This window comes from Panthera pardus, unplaced genomic scaffold (assembly GCF_024362965.1).
Source record: "Panthera pardus isolate Hobbes unplaced genomic scaffold, ASM2436296v1 HiC_scaffold_15, whole genome shotgun sequence".
Lineage (NCBI taxonomy): Eukaryota > Metazoa > Chordata > Mammalia > Carnivora > Felidae > Panthera > Panthera pardus.
In genome coordinates this window covers 38,549,738-38,557,157 of record NW_026526710.1, presented here as the reverse complement: position 1 = coordinate 38,557,157, position 7,420 = coordinate 38,549,738, and the positions used below count along the sequence as shown (strand labels likewise).

Sequence of the window (7,420 nt, the reverse complement as noted above, 5' to 3'; positions counted from 1 at the left end):
CAGGAAGTGATTCTATCTCATTTCAGAGGAAACACACAAGATAAATGCCTGTTAAGCAATAAAAACTGGAATAGGCCGGTGCATATCGAATCACAGACTATTAGAGAAGGAGAGTCAATCAGTACCTAAGTTAGATGAGGGAAGTAAACAGCAAAACTCCTCACCTTATCTTTTTTCAAACTCTGGGCCTAGATATTTTTTTCCCACCTCCAAGTTGAGAAAATTGTGAAAGGAGTGGGACCTATGGAATACATTAAAAAAAAATTTTTTTTTAACGTTTATTTATTTTTGAGAAGAGAGAGACAGAGCATGAGCGGGGAAGGAGAGAGAAAGAGTGAGATACAGAATCTGAAACAGGCTCCAGGCTCTGAGCTGTCAGCACAGAGCCTGACACAGGGCTCGAACTCATGGACTGCGAGATCATGACCTGAGCCGAAGTCGGACGCTTAACCAACTGAGCCACCCTGGCACCCCCCCAATGGAATACATTTTTGCGTACAAGACAAGAGAAATAATCTAAGAGTTTTTAAAAAGTTTTCATCTTCATCTACTACTGATTTACTACAGGAACAAGAAAAAATATTAGAAAGCTTTAAAAAAAAAACATGTCCATTGAGAATGAATAGATAAACAAAATGAATATATATGTATATGAGTATATATGTATAATGAAATATTATTTAGCCTTAAAAAGGAATGACATTCTTACATACGGTACAATATAGATGAAGACATTATGTGAAGTGAAATAAGTCAGACACAAAAGAACTGATGTTACATGATTCCACTTGTATGAGGTACCTAGAATAGTTAAATTCACAGAGACAAAATATAGAATAATGGTTTCCAGGGGCTCAGAGGATGAGGGAATGGGAAGTGGTTGTTTAATGGATATAGAATTTCAATTTGAAAAGATGGAAAGTTCTGGAGATGGATGGATGGTTGCACAACAATGTGAGTATACTTAATATCATTTTACTGTACACCTAAAAATGGTTAAAATGGGGGGTGCCTGGGTGGCTCAGTCAGTTAAGCGTCCAACTCTTAATTTTGGCTCAGGTCATGATCTCTCAGTTTGTGGGATTGAGCCTCACATCTGGGCTTGGGATTTTCTCTCTTCTCCTCTCTATCTGCCCCTCCCCTGCTCTCTCTCTCTTAAAATAAACAAACATTTAAAAAAATTTTTAAGATTAAAATGTGAAATTTTATGTTATATATATTTTACTACAATAAAAAATGTCACAAAATGTATAAAACTAAAGAAGTCAGTCACAAAAAAGTATGTACTATATGATTCCATTCCTGTGAAATTCTAAAACATGTAACCTAATCCTTTTTTTATAAGTTTTATCTATTTATTTTAAGAGAGAGAGCATGAGTGGGGGAGGGACAGAAAAAGAGAGAGAGAGAGAGAGAGAGAGAGAGAGAGAGAGAGAATCCCAAGTAGGCTCCATGCTTTCAGTGCAGAGCCTGATGTGGGGCTCAATCCCACAAATCATGAGATCATGACCTGAGCTGAAATTAAGTCAGTTGCTTAACTGATCGAGCCACCCAGGTGCCCCAACACATAACCTAACCTAATGGTAATAGAATTAGTCTATGGTGATCGAAATCAGAATATTAATTAACCTTGGTGAGGGATTTATGGATAGGGCGAATGAGGAAACAGTTGGGAGTGTTGAAAGTATTCTATAGTTGATTTGAGTATTGTTCACATGAGTGCATTTTATGTAAACTCTATTGAGTTGTACACACAATGTTTGTCCATTATACTAGATATAAGTTATGTCTTAAAAAAATCTGTGTCTATGAAATACAGGCTATTAAAAAATAGAGCAGGCCAAATTGAAATAAAAACAGATTAGGGTGAGAAGAAAACAAACTAGAAAAGGCTTCAAGGAACCCAAAATTTAGAAATGCAGTAACTCAAATAGAATCCATTCTGGAATCAGTATATAGCCGACTTCTTGGTGCAGAAAATCAAATCAGTGTTTCAGAATAAAAACTCGAGAAGCTTTCCCAGAATGTAGAAGACCAAAGAAATAGAGGTGAGGACAAAGATGAGATCCTAATTACCAAGAGTTGTTCCAAAAGAAGAAAATAAGAAACGGAGCATGTGCAGTAAACTTAGACAAAAATTTTACTTTACTCAGGTAAAGAAAGACCTGAGTCTTTTAAGGTGTTCTCGTTTTCGGGAAAAATAAAATTATGACAAGAGATCCACCTCTAGAATTATCCCAGTGAAGGTTTTGAATTTCAGGAATCCTACAAGAGCTAAGTAAGAAAATGCTGCCAGTAGAGCAGCAAGACACAGGTTGGTCTTCTAATTTCCTCAGTAGCACTAAGTCTAAAAAAGTCTAAAAGAGTAAATCTAATTAATTTTTAAGGCAAAAATTTGTGGACCCAAAAAACTGCCTATCCATGTTTTCACTGATGTGTGAGGAACAACAGACATTGTTAGAGAAATGCTAGATCTCACCTAAGTATTCTTCATTTTAAAATTATTTAAGGTTTTACTTTAGACCACTCAAAAATGAGTAAAAATTAAAATGCAAGAAAACAGATTCTCTACAAGGACTGGAAACAAATATAGAAGTCAAACATACAGAAATAAATCAAATTGTTATAATGTAGTTACAAACCTGAAGATAATATTGTCAAACTTGAAAAAAAGGATTGTAGTATTTTCAGAAAAGAAGGCGGAAAGATAAAGTTGGGCAGAAAATGTGCCAAGTCTCCTGTGCAAATAGGAAGTTCTCAAAAGTTAGTTTTATTCTTAAAATTTGTAATCATAAAAATGCATACTCAGCATTATGTTTAAAGATAACTATTAGTAGACTAAAAATAAGAAATCTTTATTCCAAAATCCAAATCACTGCAGAAGCAAAAGGAAAAATAAGTTCAAGATTATATAGAAAAATATAGGAAGCAAAGACCATGACTAAGTAGGAATTTAAAAAAGAAAAAATGAATGAAAGCCATGGTACCTATGAGACTTTCTTTTTAAAAAATATTGTAGAGACCATATAACTGAAAGAAGAATCAAAATAAATAGGAGGGACTCGTGCATGAAAGTATTAATTGCAGCATTGTTTGTAATAGCAAAAGACTGGTACCAACTTAAATGTCTATTAGTAAGGTACTAGTTAAATAAATTGTTGTGCATGTAACAAGTGAAGTACTCTACAGCAGTTAAAAAGAATGAGTTTTATATTTACTGATACAGAACAAAATCTAAGGCACATTGTCAAGATGGGGTGGCAGTGGGGGGGACGGGTGGGAAGCGAGACAGAGAAAAGTCTATATAACAAATATGATTGTGCACCTATGGAAAGAATACAAGAAACTGCACAGCTGTTCCCTTTTGTGTTAAGGAACTAGTGGCTTCTGGACAGAGGTGGGAGGAAGAATTACTTTTCATTATGTACCATGTTGTATCTTTTGGATTTATATGTCATATGCAAGTATTAACTATCCAAAAAATAATTATGTAAAATTTACAGAATATGGATTGGAATAAGAACTCCTTCTTGACCCCTGTAAGTACTTAAATTCACTGTATGTGTATGATGCTGAAGTTGCTATATTTGGCTTAGGTACCGGGAGAAGTAGAAAAAATCAGTTCATGGACAGAGGAAAAAGAATAAAATAGACCGACAAGAAGCAGAGATGAGAACCATTTTGGCTTGGAAAGACTAGAGAGTATCATTGGTTCCTCAGAGTTTCTCAATTCTTTTGTTCTATTTTATATTTTCATATTTTCCAAAATTTTAAAAATAAGTATGTACTATTTTTATAATGAAAAGTATGATTGTTGCTTTTAAAGTCCTAGCCTATGCCCTAGGGAATGAATAAAGCAGCAATGACAAGAGCACATAAACCAAAACAAATGTATAAATTCAACTAGCAGAATATTTATATTGTCTGCAAAAGAAGGGGTGGGGGGTAAAGGGCATATATAGAGTATATATGGGTAATATTTATATGTTGATGGGTGGGTATGAGGAATCAATGCCTCTATTCCAGTTACAGAGATTTTAGGGAAAATGTTATATTTCAGGAGGGCTTGAAATGATGGAAGAGAGATAAAAATAGTGAAATGTCAGAAAGACATTTTTCTCTTTCTAGGTGTTTGGTATGGAAGTCAAAGTTGAGACTGAAGAGGAGTGATAAAAATTGTGACAAATAAAAAAGGGAAGTAAATATGGGATGATGAGCCTATTGATGCCAAAAAAGGCAATTCTCCAATTTAAGGGCACCAAAGAGGGAGATATAAGAACCTAAAAGGCAGTGGGTCAGAAAGCACACTTAAGTCTAAGGACTCAGTGGAGTGGTGCTGGGTAGGAGGGTGAAATTTGGATGGGAGGCTGTTGCAAAAAATGAGAAAGAGTATGTGACCATCTGTATGTATCCGTTATTATCTCCTTGATCTAAGCTTCCCTCTCTTACTGTGGTCATGCACCCACATCTCAGGGGTTCCACAAACGTAACAGTCCCCGTCCTTGGAAAAAATTGTACTATCAGTTATTTGCATGCTTGAGCTTGTGAGTATGGTATCAGTAGGGTCCCCAAGATGGCAATGACGCAGAGCAGGAAAGTAATTGTTTTACAGAAATCTGTTTCTTTCTATTTCTGCATTCTGTTTCTAGGGTCAATGCAAGTATATTTGCAGTTGAATGGAACAGAGCTTCTAGGAAATAAAAAACAGATGTTGGAGGAAGGCATTCAGGGTGAGTCAGGAGAAGCCCTTAAGGCACTCTGTGCTCACGGCTGGCCCTACACTTTTCCTTGCTTTTATCTCGATAGACACTGGAATTCCCAACTCTGCCTAGGCTGCACCAAGGCTGTAGTGGATTTAAAAATGTCAAACTACACTGACTCCCAAGCCTGAATGTCCTGTGGAAAGAAAAGAATAGTTTGACTGATCTCATAAAGAGTACCCTTAGGCAAAGGAACATATTCTTCCTGATTCACTTCTCAGATGTAGAGAAATATGGACATATAAACTACTTTGGGGTAAATATTAAGCATATAAAACCAAGTTCTTAAAACTGAACCTAAATTTTTACAACTTTCTGTTTATTAAAGTAGTTCAGAATCAAGTGAAATCGTTTTACATTAAAGAAAATTTTAATGCTATTTTGGAAAGTTGTATTAAATATAGTAAGTATCAAACTTGTTTGGAAATTTTAGCTAAAGTTTCTATAGGAACTTAGCCACATCACATTCTTAACACATTTGTGGTATGCATTTTTGAAATTACTTGCAATTTGCGGTACTGAATTATAATTGATATGCAATTTACACTATGTACCTGATTATTAGTACATTTTTTAGACAGCATAAGACATTACGCACTAAATTGAGAAAATATAAAAATACATGTAAAAATGTATTTATATGGGAATATAACTTCATAATACTTTTTAAAATCCAGAAGCATTCATTAATTTGTTTAAAAAGACTTTATATTTCTTTTTTTTTTTTTTTTTTTAACGTTTAGTTATTTTTGAGAGGCGGGGGAGAGGCAGAGAGAGAGGGAGAGAGTGGATCCAAATGGGCTCTGCGCTGACAGCAGACAGCCTGATGTGGGGCTTGGACTCACGAACTGCAAGATCATGACCTGAGCCAAAGTTGGACATAACCAACTGAGCCACCCAGGTGCCCCTACATTTCTTTTGAATAAAGGTTTTGTTGAAAACAGTAAACATGCGTTAATTGTCATTCTTTTACAATACTTCATTGTGGACAGCTTCCTTGTATCGTGGGAAATACAAAAAGTATGAAAGGTACTCCAAATACATATCTATATACATATCTATGAATGATTCTTTGCCTGAAACCCAACTGTTTGGGTTATTTATTGCTGACAAACAGCCCCAAAACTTAACGGCTGAAATTAGCAATCATTTTATTATTTCTTCATGATTCTACTGTGTGGGCAGTGGTTGGAGGGATTAGCTTGTTTCTGTTACATGTGGTGTCATCTGGGCCTTTCAGATGGCTAGGGGCTGATGGAATGGCTTGACTTGGGTCATAAGTCTGGAGTCTGTTTTCAGGGTCTGCTGGATTCCTGTTGCCCTCCATGTGATTTCTTCATGTGGTTAGTTAGCGTGGGTTTCCTCACACCAAGATGAGCTCAGTTTAGTTGGATATCCCAGAGCACTAAACTGTTGGTTGCCAGGCAGACTCTCAAAGTTGGGCCTGATCCTGGCACAATGCCATTTTTGCTGCATTCTGTTGGTTAGAACAGCTCACAAGGCCCCAGCCCAGATTCAGTGTAGGAGGTAACTCCAGGAGGCCATGCATCCTGGGAGACATGGTTCACTGGGGACCATCTTTGGAAGCTAGCTACCACATCAATGCTTATGAAAGAAATTCCATAAACATAAAACTGAGTCTCTTTCCTACAAAATAACCAAAAGCAAAAGAATGCTGAACTTAACTGCCTTTCACTATTCACAAGTCTACACTCAAACCTTTCTGATTTTTCCATGATTTCTCCCAAATATGCCACAAATTGTTTCAGCACTACAGTCTCTTCATTGGGTCCTAGCATGAGTCTCGTCTAAATTAAATGTTTCCAGATGTTTGAATTCCCAAAACAGAAAAATTAAGATATAACTAGCTTTTTGTGTTTCCATAGAGATGCTAACTCTGTAAGTTTAAATTTCCAAGTAAGAATACTAAAAACTGTGCCATTTACTATTACTCTTGCTTCTTAAAGGAAAGGAGATTTAATTAAAAAAAAAAATAGTAAAGAATTTCAGACTGAATGACAGTCTTAAATTAGAACTGCTTACTTTGTAAAACATATTATAATAATATGTCTTTATTCTCATTTTGTTGCATGCAGGTCAGGAAAACTCCACCAAGAAGTACCACTGGTTCTTGGACCCAGTGTTTAGAAACCTATAGTTAAGCCACTGTTATTGAACATTGTCAAGGTCCTTTTTATTCTGAACCTTGCTGAAATCATTTCACATTTTTGCCTAGGAACTATGATCATACTGCAAATTTTATTTACATAGAATCATTTAAATCTGTGCTAATGTAAATAATACAGTTGTGAAATACTTATTATTATACTAGGATTGGATAGTGTTAGCATACTCAGCTGTTAAGAATGGGGACTCTGGAATTTGACTGCCTCTGTTCCAATCTGGATCTGTCATGATCTTGAGCAAGTAACAGATCTTTCTACACCTCAGTTTCCCCATCTATGATGTAGGTATAATCATAGCAGAATTCTTTTGAAGTTTTAATTAGATTCTATGTAAAAATGCATAGAGTAACTCCTAGCACATGGAAATGCTCAGTATGTATAATATTATATTCTTATATATACAAATCAGTATTTTGCATTTGCACTTAGGATCTTAATATATACCTTTTTAAAAAAAATTTTTTTTTTTAATGT

At 35.4% G+C, this 7,420-nt stretch overlaps 2 long non-coding RNA genes across 2 annotated transcripts; both read left to right on the top strand.

Annotated features, from left to right (window-relative positions):
- The first annotated feature begins 3,378 nt into the window (after positions 1-3,378).
- On the top strand, positions 3,379-4,208 carry LOC109248660 (uncharacterized). The gene is made up of 2 exons (XR_002072188.2): positions 3,379-3,539; positions 4,129-4,208. It is a non-coding gene; the product is annotated as an uncharacterized LOC109248660 (long non-coding RNA).
- A 615-nt stretch (positions 4,209-4,823) lies between these two features.
- LOC128777071 (uncharacterized) lies at positions 4,824-5,708 on the top strand. The gene is made up of 2 exons (XR_008422236.1): positions 4,824-5,016; positions 5,504-5,708. It is a non-coding gene; the product is annotated as an uncharacterized LOC128777071 (long non-coding RNA).
- The last annotated feature ends 1,712 nt before the right edge of the window (positions 5,709-7,420 follow it).